This window comes from Mytilus trossulus, chromosome 10 (genome assembly GCF_036588685.1).
Source record: "Mytilus trossulus isolate FHL-02 chromosome 10, PNRI_Mtr1.1.1.hap1, whole genome shotgun sequence".
NCBI lineage: Eukaryota > Metazoa > Mollusca > Bivalvia > Mytilida > Mytilidae > Mytilus > Mytilus trossulus.
In genome coordinates this window covers 28993358-29011481 of record NC_086382.1, presented here as the reverse complement: position 1 = coordinate 29011481, position 18124 = coordinate 28993358, and positions in this window count along the sequence as shown.

Genomic DNA, 18124 nt, shown 5'->3' with positions numbered 1-18124 from the left:
TTATGGCTTAAAATGCATTTAACAAAACATAAAATACTCTATCCTTATCCTTTTTGGAACAAGTTAACGGTTTGCACTTTTGTATGTACATTTATTCAATCAAGTCTTGCTGAAAGGTACATTCTGTAAGATCAACTAACAAAAGATTAATTTACCTTGCATGCACATTTTCTAAAAAAAAATATAATTATATTTATTAGGTGAATGACGTTGAAGCATCGTCGAAACGTCAAAAAATGTCAGAGAACGATGGTGAGTAGTATAAAAGTTATGAACAAGATGTTGCCATCCTCAACTCGGCTGTGTGCCTGCTTATTTTTTTTTTTATCTCACGTTAATTATTTCAAAAGTAAAGTATAACACGTTTTTATTGAACTTATTATCATCTAAGAAACTGCAACATTTTACCCCAGGATATGCAACACTTCATCTATTTTAGCAACGTAACATAACATTGTGTCCTTTTTGGTGTCCGGTTTTTTATGCGACGTCAACATTTTATGGGATCTACAGTGATGTCCAGTAATTGCGGAATAATAGCGATATGATGTGTTTCCTTATATTAATATGCCACCAGTTGGTTAAACCAAAGACACTTTAAAGCACTTGGCTGCCTCTAAGTGTGGAATTTCTCGTTGTTGCTTAAAACCCATGTCTGATCCCTATTTGGGATGTTGTCTCTTTGACATAAACTCCCTGTTTTCCATTCTTTATTTTTTCATTAAAAAATAATTTAAAAAAATGAAATTTGTAATATGCATTCACAAGCATTATTAATTGATAAGCAGGTATTACTCGCCAATAACTCTTTTAATTATTTCCTTGTTTAAATATATCATTTTAAAGAGTGATGTTCCATCAATTTTGTGACAATGCAATTTAAAACAATATTTCATTTTTTATCCTTCCGAAGTCTTTGTCACAATTATTTGATTAATCCCACTTAGGACAGAAACAAAGGACCAAATGCCAAGTCATTTATCCAACTAAAATGCCGAGGTACCACAGCAAACGCCAGAATAATCTAAATATTATTTTTGTTATTTTGTAGCTTTGGTTGACCAAAAAACAAAACAGGAAGAGGTAAACATTTTCGTAATTGGTTCTTTTTTTTTATATTTACTGGAAGGACGTCTGATGATAATTCTTCATATTACATCAAATGCAATAAATAATAATGAATATACACGAGAAAAAAAAATGTTTGAAACACGGAAAAGTACAAAATAAATAAAATCGAATTAATGGCTTTTTCTATATCTTGATCATATGAAAGGCGCATACCTATCTTAAATGATTAATCCAGAACCTCAAAAAAGCATGCTAATTACATTAACATCTCTTCAAATTTCATCTGTCATTCTTACATTACAAAATCACCAGTTTACAATATGAAAAAAATACCTGACTGATAATTTTGTATTCAATAATTGTATTTCGTTAAGAAAAGACTCGTTCGTGACGCTCGAAACAAATACAAAAAGGCCAAAATTGAAAAACTTTTGGCCAAATATACCTTAAAAAATCTATTCCAAGGGTAGAGAATCCTTAGTAAAAATTTTGTAATCTGTTAATTTAGTACTGTTACAATGTTATTGATAAGAATTGATGACGTCGAATGTAATTTGAATAAAACCATACAAGTCTTTGGATGTAAATGAAAAGGTTATTTGACATGTACCCGTACTATTTAACTGTTGATATGTGACATATCTAGTCAATAATCCTGAAATAAATTATATTCAAATCTTCAGATGGAAGACTCAAATAGTGGTCTGGTGAAAGGATGGCTAGACTGTAGAATGCAATACATTATTTCACATATGAGAATTTCTCACAAAAGGAAATTTATATGAATCAACATCATCTTTATAATGAATTGTCCGAAAAAAAAATCAACATAATGTAACAGTTTTGACACAAATAGAACTTGCCTGTACATACTGACATATAGAAGGCAATTGGGACACATCTGTCATATGATACAAAACTGTGGGTATGAATCAGGTTACCGTAACGGTGCTTTTAAAAAAAAGTTTTTTTCCCGTCAATTTATCAAATCGTTAACTTTGATTAATAGGAAAACAAGACAAAGTCATCAAAAATGTCATTGTATCTCATATTTAACAATCCTGAAGAAGACGAAGAAGTTGACAAACAGAAATATATGGAAAAGGTTATTGATTTTGCAAGTTAGTATACATTACAAATATATTTTTTGCTTTTAATAAAACATGTATTAAAAAGGATTGTTTTATGTTAAATCTTCCAAATGATTTATTTGATTGTATAGCTTTTCAAAAACGTAAAACACTGTGAGAGAAATAAGAATTTAACATTTTGAAATACGCTAAAAGTTTATAAATCTCCTGTTACGAGTGGCATTCATCCAGAAATGTACCTTTAACTAGGGAACACACATATGTTGTAATATTTCAGCATAGCAAAATTGTTTTACAGATGAATAGTTAACCAATAAACTTATGTTGATATACAGTTATGTGATAGTTTTACAAAGATGCACAAATATTTTAATAAAATTACAATTTAAAGATTTTTTTTTATCGAAACGGAGACAACTGCAACGCACTACTCTCAAACAAGAACGCCGTTGTCCATGAAATATCAGTTTTGTAAAGCGGTATACTACTGTTGCCTTTATTAATCAAGAAAATATAATGTTTTACTATGAACTCATTGTTTGAACACACAAAGACTAACACATATTTAGTCATTCAATAAAAAGTGCAGAATTGAAACTCTGATCAAGAATATTATTTTTGTATTAATGAGTTGACAATCATTTTATTCAGGGGGAAAAGGATTTTATACATTAAAATCTAGGTCTGGAAAGAGCCATAAATTAATAGTTTTGCATATAAGAATGTATAGTTATGAAGATTTTGTAACTTAACGCAAAAGATAGGAAGCAGTTGTATACAAAGGCGACACATTTAAGCATGATAGATAGCAATGAATATTAAATTAGCCACGAAATATTACCCCTCCCTAAATTACTGTATAGGTCTTCGATGAAAATTTTCACACCCGACAATAGGCAGGAACACTGATCCTCCCTGGTTAAAGAACTGATTTAGTCTGTTAAGAGCCGTAAATAAATAATTATTGCATCTTAGGGACGATTTGCTATAATTGCTTACATCAACTCCATTCAAACCTTGACGAAGGGTTGTCTCCTTATAAATCATATTTCATTTTTTTTTTATCCTTAAATATTTTTGGCCATTTATGATTCAAATTGAAATATTGCATTGCTTCTAAAATAATTGGTGATATTAATATATCTTTTTTTTCTTGAATTGAACTGATATGACCACAATGACTTAACAATTGGACACAAGAGGAAAACCAATTAATTGACATAATATTAAAACTCATAATATATTAGAATAAATAAAAATTCTTAAAATCATTTTAAAAATCTATTTCTATTTGTTTCAAATCTACACGAAAATGATAAGATCACTCTTAATTAGATTGTTTTTCTCTTACATGACAATTTTAGACGAATTGTCATATTTTTTACTTTCATTTTGCATACTTACATCATGTACATATAAAAGAGACGTGAGAGATCGTAAATAATCATCAACATAAAATATTTATATGACCAAAACTCTATCCTTGTTCAATATGGCGCCAAAAGATGTACGTTACAGATATTACTTTTGAAGTTATGATTGTGGAACCTATTGTACACATTTTCCTTAAGTAATGAGTTTATTACATCTGAGATCCATTAATTAGCCAAAAAATCCCGATTGGAATACAAAAAGTGCAAACATAATGAGGAGCTAGAAATTTTATAGGAACAGTTTAGATTTTTTTAGCATTGCATGTGGCATCTTTCATAATGAAAAGTATATTTATGTTCCGCTTTTCACTTTGAATAGTTATCAAAGGTACCAGGTTTAACATTTGATACGCATGACGCACGTTGTGTCTACATAAGACTTATCAGTAACGAGTAGTTCGAAAGCTAAACAATTATAAAATGAAGAGCATTGAGTACCCAAAATTCCAAAACAGTTGTGTCAAATGCGGCTACGGTTATTTTCGCCTCGGATGAGAAAATTAAAGTACAAAAATGTATTCCGAATAATTCATACTTTTGAAAACAGTAAATTTATCAAAAGGGCCAATAAACTAATATTCAAGTCAACACCGAAGTTCTGACTAAAAGTGTACTGTGAAAATATGTCAATACATCTTATGTATTACCTTTCAATATGATTTTATATAAACAAAAAAAAAAAATAGTATCTCTTAAATTTTTAATATCATATAAAAAAAATCATAGTAATTATACTATCAGGTCACGCTGTCACTTTCAAAACATTTTGGCGTATTAACAAATTCCGCACAGGTAAAGTTTCGTTTAAACGACTATGATTTAGAATATAATTACACTGATTGGAGTAACGGTTCAGATGATGTGTACCGATCTTTTACGATACATTTTGATAAAAAAAAAAAAAAGGTCAATGTTTTTTAAAAAATATAATGAACGGTTTTAAGGGACAAAAATATTTTTATTTTTTTATTTTACTGTGCTATCTCACGACAAGGATTTAGATTAAACAATATCCCTATAATGATATTTGAATATGATCATTTTAGGTACAAACATGTTTTTGTTTTTAATGAATTATATAGACTTTTATTGGGTCTCTTGTGTTTTCTTATAAAGTACTGCATATCTGTGAATCTTATATCATATTATTAAGAACATAGAATCATTTTGAAAAACATAATTTCTTTGTCATGTTTGTTCCACATTTTGAAAATACAGCAGATTTTTCGCAGATTTTGTAGTAGAATAACAATAGAATAAATCAGTTATCCTTTATCAATTATTTCACGATCCGATCGCAATGCTTGTTAGGTATTCCTTTGCGATAATTCTTGCCCATATATATACCGAATGTCAGCCGCAATATTTCAATGGTGGTTTCGCCTTGGGTAATTCTTTCGTTTAATTTTATAGAGAAGTCAAAGTTGCCTTGTCATGTTGAAGGACAGGGAGTTTTGTTTCACAGTGGTTCTGTCTGTATTTATCACCAAGGATTTAAAGAAAAGACAGTAAAGGTACGTTCAGAAGTTCCTGTTTTCTAAAACAAAAACCCCGAGAATTTTATTTTTTAACTAAACAATAAATTAACCTTTATGTGGTATCATGGAATGTTTTTAAAATGCATGTGTTACAATATCATTTATAGTTGTTTCTAGAAACGTCATGATATCAAACTATGGATATTTCTAGATTCTCAAGAAGAAAGGATTTAATCAGCTAAAAGAAAAGCCATACGTGGTGAAACAGGACAGCACAAGTTCAGTGCTGACATACTTCGAACAAATAGTAAAAGGTATCTCACTTTTTAACTTTATACTGAACTTGGCACTTACTCATCAATTAACGATTACATGCATACCATGTAACATTAACTTTAACAAAATATTTTACTTTTGTATCGTGTGCAGTTATGTACTCTGGAAATGATACTCTTTTTAGTCGCTTTGTATTCAATGAAATTAATTAAGTCCTAATAATAAAAAGAAACCGCTCTCGTTTCTGATCGTAAACAGATTCCACTACTACAAAAAAACTAAAACTTTGCGTGACCAACCAAAAAACTGTGTGTATTTGCTATGGAATTCCAATAGCCTGATTATAAATACTTAGAAATATCTGCTATCTACCATTTGATCAATATTGTTTTCCATGAAACCAACTACAATGAATACATGCACAATAAAATTGATAATGAAAATGTGGAATGTGTAAGAGAGACAACAACACGACCATAAAGCAGACAACAGCCGAAGGCCACCAATGGGTCGTTAAATGCAGCGAATGTTATTTTAGAGAAGTGAAAATACACAATCTTTCAAAAACCAACAAACGTTTTGTGTTGATTGTTAAAACAGATAGGAATATAGCTTCATTTAGGTTAGGCATCAGCCTATAGTCTCCTTTAAGATTTGGAAAAATAATAATGTCAATAGTTATCAAAGGTACCAGTATTATGATTTAGTACGCTAGACGTGCGTTTCGTCTACATAAGACTCATCAGTGACGCTCAGATCAAAAAGTCAAGTTTGAGCTCTCTAAAGGATATGACAAGATTCATTAATGGTATCCATGTTGTTCTTCGATTAGTTATCGTAAACTTCTCACCCAATATGTCAAAGTTGTATGTCCAAATCGCAACTAGAAGACACAAAGAAGAACGCACAAGCACTTTAAAAGGAGGGAAACTAATTGTATGTACATCTTTCAAATATTTTGTAATTGCAGGGGGCTCCCGGGTCTAAATATTTTTTTTTAATTTAATATAGGATTTCGCTATATTTTTCTGATTTGAACTTTAAATTATATTTAATAGAAAAATGAATTAAAAAAATGGGGTCATCGTTCATTTACGCGCACAATCTGCCTTTTTTTGTTGAAATAATAGGAGAAAAAGCGGTAATATCGAAATAAATAATAAACTAAATTACAGAAATCGCTTAAATTTTACAATTATTTAGTTCATGTACAGCTTATTCGAAAACAGCAATAAAAATATAGGTCACCGATGAGTTAAAAAGATATTTCAATTTCAATGCCAAAAATGGCATTTTTGCACCAAAAGGAGATAATTTGGAGCTTTTTAATGATATCTACATTTTAAAAGTCACCTGGGGCCAACACAAATAGATTTTCTGGAATGATTTTTGTACCTTATGATAAAGTAACAACTACTAAAGGTAATAAATAAAATTTGTAAAGAAAAATTAATGTTTGATTTTTTCCCCCGAAAATCTTATATCATCGAGCCTTCATTAAACACATGTCGAAGATATAACATATTTGGGTAGTTCATTTGCGTGTCTGTCTCCTATCAGCCATTTGCTTGTTTACATTGCTAATTGATTTAAAATTCAAAATCAACATGGTTTAGTTGCTTTCTGTCTGTCTGTCACCGTTTTTTAATTCCTGTTCATTTTCAACCCTTCTCCATGAAAAGACGTATTATTTCTATGCGCGTTTGTCTGTCCTACCGTCTGTAATAAGCGGTTTACCCACTATTGTAAGATCATTGACAAACTCGAGGAAAATATGGCAGGAATGTGAAAACGATAATTGAACAATATCCACAGTCATGTGCTACAAAATATTTATAAATAGTCATTCAAATCATAATGGTATCAAATGAAACAATATAACGAAATTTAAAGTAAAACAATTTATGTACAGGTTCTAGTCTCTAGTCTATGTGAGTAGGGCGTGTATACACATAGTTATAAAACCAAAGATAAGTCGTCTTATTCGATAACATGAAAATAAGGAGATGTGGTATGCTTGCCATGGAGACAACTATCCACTCTAGTCTGAGTGAGATGGATGTAAGCAATCAAAAGTAATTATAATTCGGCCTTCAACTATAATAATAATAAAAAAAAGTTGGACGTTAAAAGATCCCGTTGCTCATTTTTAGAAAGGATTTTTGTTTAACGTACATTATTCAAAAATTATAATTGAAACATGAAATTTTTAAAAATCTGTATATTATCAGTTAAACCTACGCATTAACCGGATGGTTTACGTGTTGGGGACGTGTTTTTAATTTCAGACAATCCGTATTCTTAAAGAAATCGACTTTGATTCGTTATTTCTCGAAATTTTCCTTATGTTTCTATTTTCAGGCAGATAATACATTAAGGAAGTCTTATTTGTTCAATAGACGCAATACTAGCACGTAATGATTCCTGAATTAACAGGATAGAAAATAACAGTATATTTATGCCATGATAAATTTATCATTTTCTTTTTTTCTTCTGAATTGAAAATAGATGAAATAGGAAAGGAAGTTTTACCAGTAATCGTATCAATCAGGGCCGTAAACAATGACAAGATAGAAGCCAAACTAAAAGATATGACAAAAATGACATGCATACCCAGCATTCGACTAACGGTAAAAAAAATTGAGAGAGAGAGAGTCAGTTAATTCTTCATTCAATATTACGTTTTTTGCAATAATGATTGCAACCACTGCATTATGCTTACGAAGGGCAAATCCGTCATTCATGGTGCAATTGTTAATCTTTGTGATCATTATATTGTATTATGCATTTCTTCTCTAATTGAGGTATTTTTTGTCCCCTATAAACCCACCCCTTTTGTACAGTAAATTTGTAATAAAAGAGATGTCCTAAAATGATCAATGATAAAAAAAAAGGCATACCATGTGATATTTTAGGACACATTTATTTTTTTCTCGCAGTCGAACTAATACAATCAAATCTAACCAATATTCATTCAACCATCTAAGGAATGCAAATTGTGATATATATTTTGATTGAACATTTCGCAAATTATTATTTGTTCATATCAGAAAGATGTTGCGTCATTTTCACTTGCAAATAGGCAATTTTCATCGGTTAAATCAAAGTTGATGCAGCATCCCTCCCTTTTTATTTTATTTTCGCTTGCCTTTATAGATTAATAAATTCCCTAGACGAAAAGAGATAAAAAGTGTAAACTCTAATACTCTAGATCTTTATTTTCCAAAATGTAAATGTTTTGTCTTGTTTAACAAAAAAAATGACTTTATATATATGACCCACAGGTAGACGATATCAATGTTAAAGTATTTTTGCCTGGTGGAGATCATGACGTAGATACTACAAAACCTTGGCCCGACAAGAATCCACAAAAAGAATCCAAACATCAATCATATGAAGGAGGACTTCTTACAAATATTTGGTATGATGTGGATACTCTAGTGTGCTTTTTGATAATAAAAGGTAAATTTCTCTTTCTCGGTCTCGGTCTCGGTCCGTTAACAAAATCGTTATTCGTTAGGAGTCCGTTGATGTACTGAACGAATAAAACGGACGTGTAAAGAATGCATAACGGACACACACCAAATATGCAACGTACGAGAAACGGAACCGTACCGGACAGAACGGGTGTCGAACGCACATCCAACACCGAGCACCGCATAAAACGGACACCTAACGGAAGCGTACCGGATACAACGAATGAACCAGATATACGGTAAAATTATAGGCGTCAATAATAATACATTAAATCGTATAAATATTCAAAATGTTTGTGTGTAACTGGTTTTGGTTTGTTTATTCAAAATGCTGCCAAAGAGCAGTGTCTGGCCTGAATAAGAGCTGCTTGATTGTGAAGACGTGACATTACTTTAAGATCGATTATGAATAATAAGAATTCATGAACCTCAAAAAATCTGACATACCAATAATTTGCATTTCTGACGCAAAATTTTCAATTGGAATTTATCCGTTTCAGATCCGTTCATCGTCCGTTTTATCCGTTATCCGTCCGGTAGAAGTCCGTTTCTCATTCGTTCAACACCCGTGTTAACCTTTAAACGTTCAGTAAAAGTTCTTTGGTGAGTTTATCCTCCAATCCTTCAACGGATGTATAACGGACACATATCGGATACAAAACGGAAACAAAAGGGACGAGTAATGTACAAAACGGACGCCTAATGGACGTTCAACGGACATTTTATCCGTTGGACGTCCGTTCAAAGTTTTGAACATGCTCAGAATTTTCCACTGCACAGAACGGACATCAACGGATTAAACGTACGCTTAACGGACATGCAACGAGATGGACGGACGTCTAATGAATGAGAACGGATGGATAACTGACATGAACGGATTAAAAATAAGTTATCCGTTAGTCGTCCGTTCGGGCTATCCGGTAAGGTGTGAACGAGTCTTTAATAAAAAAAAAAGTACATTTAATTTTGCAACTTGCAACTATCTATTTGAAAATGATAGAGGGATTGACTGGCCTATCTTAAATTTAAGAAAATTTCAGATACTTTTTCAGAAGAATAACAGCATACATTTTGTAACAATTGAAACCCGCAAGTCAATTTAGTTACGATATGATAATTAGTAAAACATGTCCCATATTAGCGAAAGGGTTGGGATCCTGCTAACATTTTTAACCCCGCAACTTTGTTTATGAATGTGTCTGTCCCTAGTCCGGAGCCTGTAATTCAGTGGTTGTCGTTTGTTTATGTGTTACATATTTGTTTTTCGCTCATGGCTGAAGGCCGTACGGTGACCTATAGTTGTTTTAATGTCTGTGTCATTTTGGTCTCTAGAGGACAGTTGTCTCATTGGCAATCATACCACATCTTCTTTTTTTTTGCATGAACTGTTCATTGCGTATATTTTACAGATTGTACTTTTGGTGTCTTCGAAACACGAGATACAATCTACTCCGGAAGTTGAGACTCCAGTAAAGTTTTGATTAAAAAAACCAGAGATCTTCACTTTACAATGAGAAAAGGTATTAGGTATATATGCACCACCAATTTACCAGCATTGTTATCAATAAGACAAAGGAACAATTATGTCTTGTACCCAAAAGTAACAAATTAGAAGGACGTTTCTTTATCTCGTAAAATCTTTAAAAAAAAGTATGTTCTGTTGGTTAATTAAGTGGAGAAATAATATGCTTAATATTTTTCAAATGACATGCTTTCTCCCAACCATGCACGTAAATTAAATTCAACTTTAAATACATGAAACATGGAAAGGGCGATAACTTGAGATTTTAAAGGGTAAGCAACTCCTACAATGCATTCATCGCCCATCATGCGATTTTACACCTTGTCAAAATGTTACGATCGATATTATTATACTTTACGTTAAAATGCTATACTTTGATTGGCTAATACGAGGGGTTTTAATTTACTCTATCACATGGCTAAGCGGTTGATATTTTTTTTTAAATGGCACCCTCTTGTCTAGACCAATCAAAAATCGATCATGTAAAGGACAATGTTTTCGCGGAGTACCTATCGGCTCTATCAGCCCCTTATCTATGCGTTATTTAAATAAATCGATAACAAACACACATTGCTGTGATACTATGAATATTGTAAAATGTTGAAAGACTTTTCAAAACATAGTGCGAAATATCTTCACTGCTTCTTTGGGGTTGTTTGCACCTACATATAGTGGGTATAGGATATTTTAGCGAACATAAATAATGTATATATAGGATACTTTTAGCGTCGAATTCATAGGACATTTGATCGCCGGAATATAAACCGTACTTGTATTTTTAAAAAGGTCATTTTAGCGAACTGTTCTTTTATACTTGTAGATGAGTTCAGAAAATATTTCCGTAGGGGTTCCACATACAAGCTTCTGTTCATATAATTAGTCCATTTATCAGAAAATTATAAAAACTGTGCATCGGACAATATCTCATATACATATCTCATAAATGTCATTAAAAAGCTTTTGATGGAGTTAATATAATATAAAGAAGGTTTGACAAAGTATTTAAATTTTACATATTTAACCCGAGACGTAATCTGCTTGTTAAATTTAAAATACACTAAATTCATTAATCCTTTAATTATCGAAAACTGAAATTTGGACAAGAAAACTTACGTCTTGATTCATGATGAATACTAATATGGTAAAACAAATTCAAACCTCCTTCTTACAGCACAAAACAATAGAAAAGGCTCCCGACTTGAGACAAGGTCATTCAAAATATTGCAGGTTCAATTATGTTTCGAGCGCTCAAACACCTCCTTACCTGTACTGTGGTGTAACTCAGTAAATCTTAAAAAATAGATTGGAAAAGGGTTGGAAAGTGCTTGATTATTGATATCGACATGAATCATAAAAATAAACATAAACATCCTTTGATGTACACTCCTATAAATTACTGAAAATGAATGCCAAATATCCTATGATTTTATGATGGTACATGCTTTCCATTTAAATCGTATAACCCTCCCCTAACCTGAGACAGTGGTGTAACAGTACAATATAAGAACAAACTTATGTTTGTCATTCCATCATCGGAATTGGAAGCCGTGCATCAGTGACATGCACTCAAATTAGCATGTTGACAAATTTTACTTAAACTAGATACAAGTTTAATAATGACTTTCAAAATATAAGGAAACATTTAAGGATTTTACAGGTTCTTTCTCGTTTTAATGCCTTAGAAATCACTTGGATACGAAGCACATGTAATTCAACAAATATAAGATGGAATAACATGTACAGCAAGTATTTCAATAATCCATATCACTTTAAAAAAAGTTGCAACTGTTTTCCTTACTACTCCACCAGTTTTAACAAATAAAAGTTACAAGGGAAACACACATCGAGTGCTTTGATATGTACGAATATGTAAAATCACAAAAATACCGAAATCCAAGGAAAATTCTGAACGGAAAGTATCTTAACAAATGGTAAAATCAAAAGCTAAGATTCACAAACGAATGGATATTTTAAACTGTCATATTACTGACTTGGTACATTCATTTACTTGTGTACTTAGAAAATTAAAGAGTAAGCCTGTTGTTTAGCAAGCTCAACCTCTCTCTAATATAACTGTCACATAAAATTCCATCATATTGACAATGATGTGTGAACAAAACAAACACACGTGTTTTGAAAAAAAAGGAATGAACAACAGTTAACATTGCGTTTCAATCCCAATCTCCTTAAAACCAACTAATACGCAGTGCAGGCTAATTCCCAAGTGAACTTTGGCCTCACAAATCTTTTCTCCCAAAATGTTTATGTTTACGTCATGTATTTTTTTTTCTATTTGTATAAACATCAATTCAAATCTGTATTATTTTGTGGAAGTAAATCATTTTCCATGTTTTATAATACACCTATCCATTCTCCTGCCAATCATCAGTTAATTGACCAATCACATGTGGTCAATTTACCACATGTGTAAACATTTGATAGCAGCACGTGTTGTCGGACATAACCTCGGTCAAGCTTTCTTATCTGAACAGTTAATTTGATAGATTTTTTTTGAAATTTTCGCATTTAAATCATTAATAATATTGTTTTAGGGAAAGTTGTCAAAGTAAGAGGGTAGAGGAATGTGAAGTTGTCAATTTCCAAATAAGGTTATTTCAATGAATGAAACTAATTGATAAATTAATTAAAAAGGAATAAGATGGCAGTGCTTATTGATTTTAAAGTATTGTTTACATGCTAAAAGTATTTAAAACCAAAAAATAATGATGAAAAATATATATATTTTGAAACACAAGATTTCGATTGGTTTAAAAATTGAATTAGTATTCAAATTGATATTTTTTTAATTCATTTAAGAATTTATTATACTATAAAACATCCAAGTTAGAATGTGTTATTTCTTGAAATTACATTATATATACATGTATCATAATGTAAAAAGATGGTTTAAATTCCCCAATAATTCTAAACTTGAAAAATAACAATAAAAAGATATATTTCAATAGATGCTTCATAAGAAAAATAAAGTGTAATTTTGATACGACTTGGTCTTCTGTGGGAATATTTACTGATTAAACGGGATTATTATTTATTTTATAAAAAGAAAAACAAAGTAGTGAGAAGTTTTGGATATATTTTCTTTTCTTAATTTGAAATTAAAAAGGTACAATGTGCAAATATTTCTATCTTAAAAGGATAAGAGTCTATATGAATGTGAAGCCAAGACGAACTTCAATGACCAAATATACATCATTTGTACATTTAAGCAAAAAATAAATTAAATTTCTTTTGTTCTTTATTTTTTACTTAGTTATAGGAATTTTAATTATCAGTATAAGTTATCTACCATCATATAAAAAAGAAAATTGGTTAAATATTATTCAATAAACAAATAATAGGTACTGGAGCAATGATGCTTGTTTTACTAGTTGACCCACTGCTGTGTTTGTCTACACAATAAACATACTTATTAACATTCATTAGCCATGCTTAATTAAACTTGTAATTTATCATCATAATTTATCTTATCAATCATATCATATTCTATATCTTGTTGTGAAAACTACATTTTTGTGAATGAAAGTAATCTAGTATACCTTCAAATTTCAATATTCTATTTGTTTCTTTTAAATTAGTTTTAATGGTCAGAATTTCTTAAATTTATCTCTCAACTCTTGCGGAGTAACTATTTTATCATATTTTAACACACAAAACATATATATATATAATTATATACTGCTCTACTTTATATTTTTTATAACATTTTCTTTACTTTGTTGTTATCCAATGTTCATATAACCGCCATTTTGTTGATTAGCTTGACCTAAGATTCTGGGTTGCCATGTGTTGCTAAGGGGGGCGGGCTTATCAGTAAATAGTGGAAAGGTGTATTGAAAATGGTCATTTCTTATATATTTATAGTGTACTTTGGAAATTCAGAATTATTTGGAAAGAGCTTCGTAAGTAAAACAATTAAGTAAAATGATATATTTTGTCAATATAATGAACACGAAAGAAGGCGATCTGGTATGATTGCCAATCAGATAACTTTCAAGGATAGATTAAGATAGGATCATTCAAAATTTGGTGTAGTAAACATGCTTGTGAGCGATCAAATTTGTCCTTACCAACACGCTACAATTGCATTCAGTAAAAATTAGATGAAACTAAAAGTATTTGATTCGTCGAATTTGCACGAAGCCTAATAAATCGACTAACTAAAACACAAAAAACACTGATCTAAGAGTGCTGATAATTGATACATGTCTACTCATCAACTTGTGCAAAGATGAATCCGATTTACTAAAGCAGTAACGATTACAAAACTATATTATTTCAGTAGTGTAATATGATGTGAATAATATGTTTTTTTTTATTAATCGTTTGCAGTCAGAAAATGACTGTAAAAAGAAACATAACTTTTAAATAATTAATGAATTAAAGTTTTACTGTATGAAATATATAAAAGAGGGACCAAAGATACCAAAGGGACAGTCAAACTCGTAAATCTAAAACAAACTGACAACGCCATGGCTAAAAATTAAAAAGACAAACAGAAACACAATAGAACACATGACACAACATAGAAAACTAAAGAATAAACAAAAAGAACCCCACCAAAAACTAGGGATGATCTCAGGTGCTCCGGAAGGGTAAGCAGATCCTGCTCCACATGCGGCACCCGTCGTGTTGCTTATGTGATTACAAATCCGGTAAAAAGTCTAATTCGGTAGGTCAAATTCATGAAAGGGAAGGGGATTGTAGTTACGACGTAAGGAACATATCCGATATCATTTGTGAAACGGTAATTCCATAACGGTCAACCAACTCGTGATGGCGTCCGTAAAATTTACGAAGGGATGATTTCAACTTCACCATTTGGAACTCTTGGTTTAATAGCTTCCTTGTGAGCAGTAACCCTCTATCAAGAAAATCATGATAGGAAATGCAAGCACGGGAACTTATAACTTAACCTTAGTTTCGGAGCATCTGCGCACAAACTTTTTTATAGGTATTTCGGGATTCATTTTGCTTTTACCTGAGTTGTTCTTTGAAAGATATTGTTTTTTTCAATTTCCGTATAAACAAACAGTATATACACACAAACGTTTGTATCTTATTTGACATGAAGTGCTTTGTTTTCATATTTGTTTATATATAAAAGTACATTATCATGAGGTTTTTATGATTTGGACATACGTTTAAATATGGACAAGTGCTTCCCACTGATATGGAATGCTTTGGGGGCGTTATGATAACCATGACATTATCGGAAAATTTTACCAAGCATAAACATGATATACGATTTCCTGTGATGGTAATATTTGTTATCGGTGCTAATCCTTCCGTCAGAAAAAAAAGAAAATCAATCCTGTGATTTATGAGTACGTAAACAGATGAGATGCCATACAAACACTTTCATTACTGAAGACTGATTTTGATTTAAATTTATGTTTGCTCATCATTATGTGATGTTTTCTTTTTATCAATAAAATAATTTAGAAAGAACTTGACTATCCATCTGCCTTGGCCATACATCTCTTGAAAAACGAAAAATGGAGAATTGGAGAAGAACATCTTACAAAGTCGTTTGATCAGAAAATATTGGACTACATATATGAGGAGGTGAGGGCTTTTATACTTATGGCGTGGTAGATGTAAATCATTTTAAGAATACATACTATTATTTAACCTATTATTCTTGTTTAATTCAAATTAAACTGATGTTAATGCAATGCTTCACAATAACTTTATCAAAACATCTGAACAGCCTATTGTTTTTATAAATATCTTTAAAAAAGAATTAGATTGATGTTATGCTCCTTGTAACAGTTATAACGGTCATATCTTTGTCATATAATTGACGAATATTTCTCTCATTATTTCATACATTTTTATGTTTGTCTCCACATGTGGGTTAAACTCCATTAACTTAAATAATAAAAAAAATGAACTATAAATGAAAATTAAGGCGTTTGAACTTGTCATTGTTAACTGAAGTGTAAATACCTTACAATACTTATTGATTATAAGTTTAAGTCTGAATATACGACAATCAATGATTTGTTTAACACCGAGTTAAAAATAGATAATGCAAACGCAGACAGAGTTGAAACTGTATATTGATATATTTAAAATGTTGGGTACGTTGGTCGGCCAGGATGAGAAGCTGGAAATACGATAACATCTTAAAGAAGAATATTTGTTATTTGATTGCCTCTGAACTGAACTCCTATCGTCTGCTTAAAAAGGCATTTGGTTGAACGTTTAAATTTGTAAATAAAGACCAAACTTGTTAAATCTGTTAGCTATCTTTAAACAAATCTATAATAAAATGAGAAAGTAGAATTATTATCAAATTCATTTACTTAATCATAAGATTGATAAAGTTTAGAAAAAAACCTGCTAGCTTAGCTGTCATATCAAACTTATGCTATACATTTTGTTTTTTTCAAAGAAATTTACCCACGATCTTGTAACAAAACAATGGAAGTCACTCTCAAATATGGGATACAAACCCCCGAAAAACAAAATAGAAGGTATGTTTTAACCTATTTAAACATTCATCACTAGGCAAATCCTTGCTTAAACTTTCCAAAACTTAATATGCATGTTATAAAAAGATACTATAGATACTAAAATGACTTTTTAAACTTAAAGTCAAAGACATAATAACAACACTAAAAAAGAAAATAGACACAAGTCAAACGGAAGCCGACAAATAAAGGCAACAGTAGTATACCGCTGTTCAAAACTCATAAATCCATGGACAAAAACAAAATCGGGGTAACAAACTAAAACCGAGGGAAACGTATTAAGTATAAGAGGAGAACAACGACACAACACTGAAGTGTAACACATACAGAAACGGACCAAGCATCAGATAAAATCCCACGAGAATAACAAATATAACATCAAAACCAAATACATAAATTTGGGATAGACAAGTACCGTGACACGTCTTATCGCAATGTGAAAACACTTTATAAAAAACTGGGCTCCACGAACCTAACAAAATATTGGGGCTGACCTTAGGTAGTTTGAACAAAAGACATTTGTATTCTAAAAATCACTATCAATAGGTGTATATATATGTATACATATTGAAAATAGATTACCAGGATAGCACAAATGATTAAAAACATCACAATGTTTATTTGTTTATAGCGCTTTCTATCATTTATTAGACAATGCCGGTGGCACATGTAACTGAAAGTAGTAAAACGAGATACATTTTGTTTCAAGTTCGGTTTAATATTTGATCATACTTATGTATTTGTTCCAGACAATATCAGTAGTTGGTCAGTACGCACGGTCATGATCGTATGGGATTTAACTCGTATTGATCGATAAGTTAAAACGATAAAACATTTGATACCGATCTGTTGAAGACTACGGTTTTCAATGATGTATGATTCTATGCATTTAGAAAAGAAAATAGACTTGAGCAATTGATTTTTAATCATTTAATCACAGTCATCATTAAAGGACGAAGTGACAATGATTTACCCTGTAAACGTACTCGCCAGTTGACATAATAGTATACATATGTACTGCATGTTAACGAAAATGAAAGAAGATCAATTCGAATGAAAATATGCGGCTGTTGTGTCTTTACTCTTTGGTAGGATTGTTGTCCCTTTGATACGCTCCCCATTTCAATTTTCTATTTCATTAAACCATTATGTGTTTAAAGTGATTTGCTGCGTTTTTTGTCATCTTTTGTTTTGCCGCATACGCACTTTTTTTTTTAACTAAGCAACCTTTGATGTAACTAATTAACCGTCGTCAAATTTAAAATCATACTCGTCCAAAT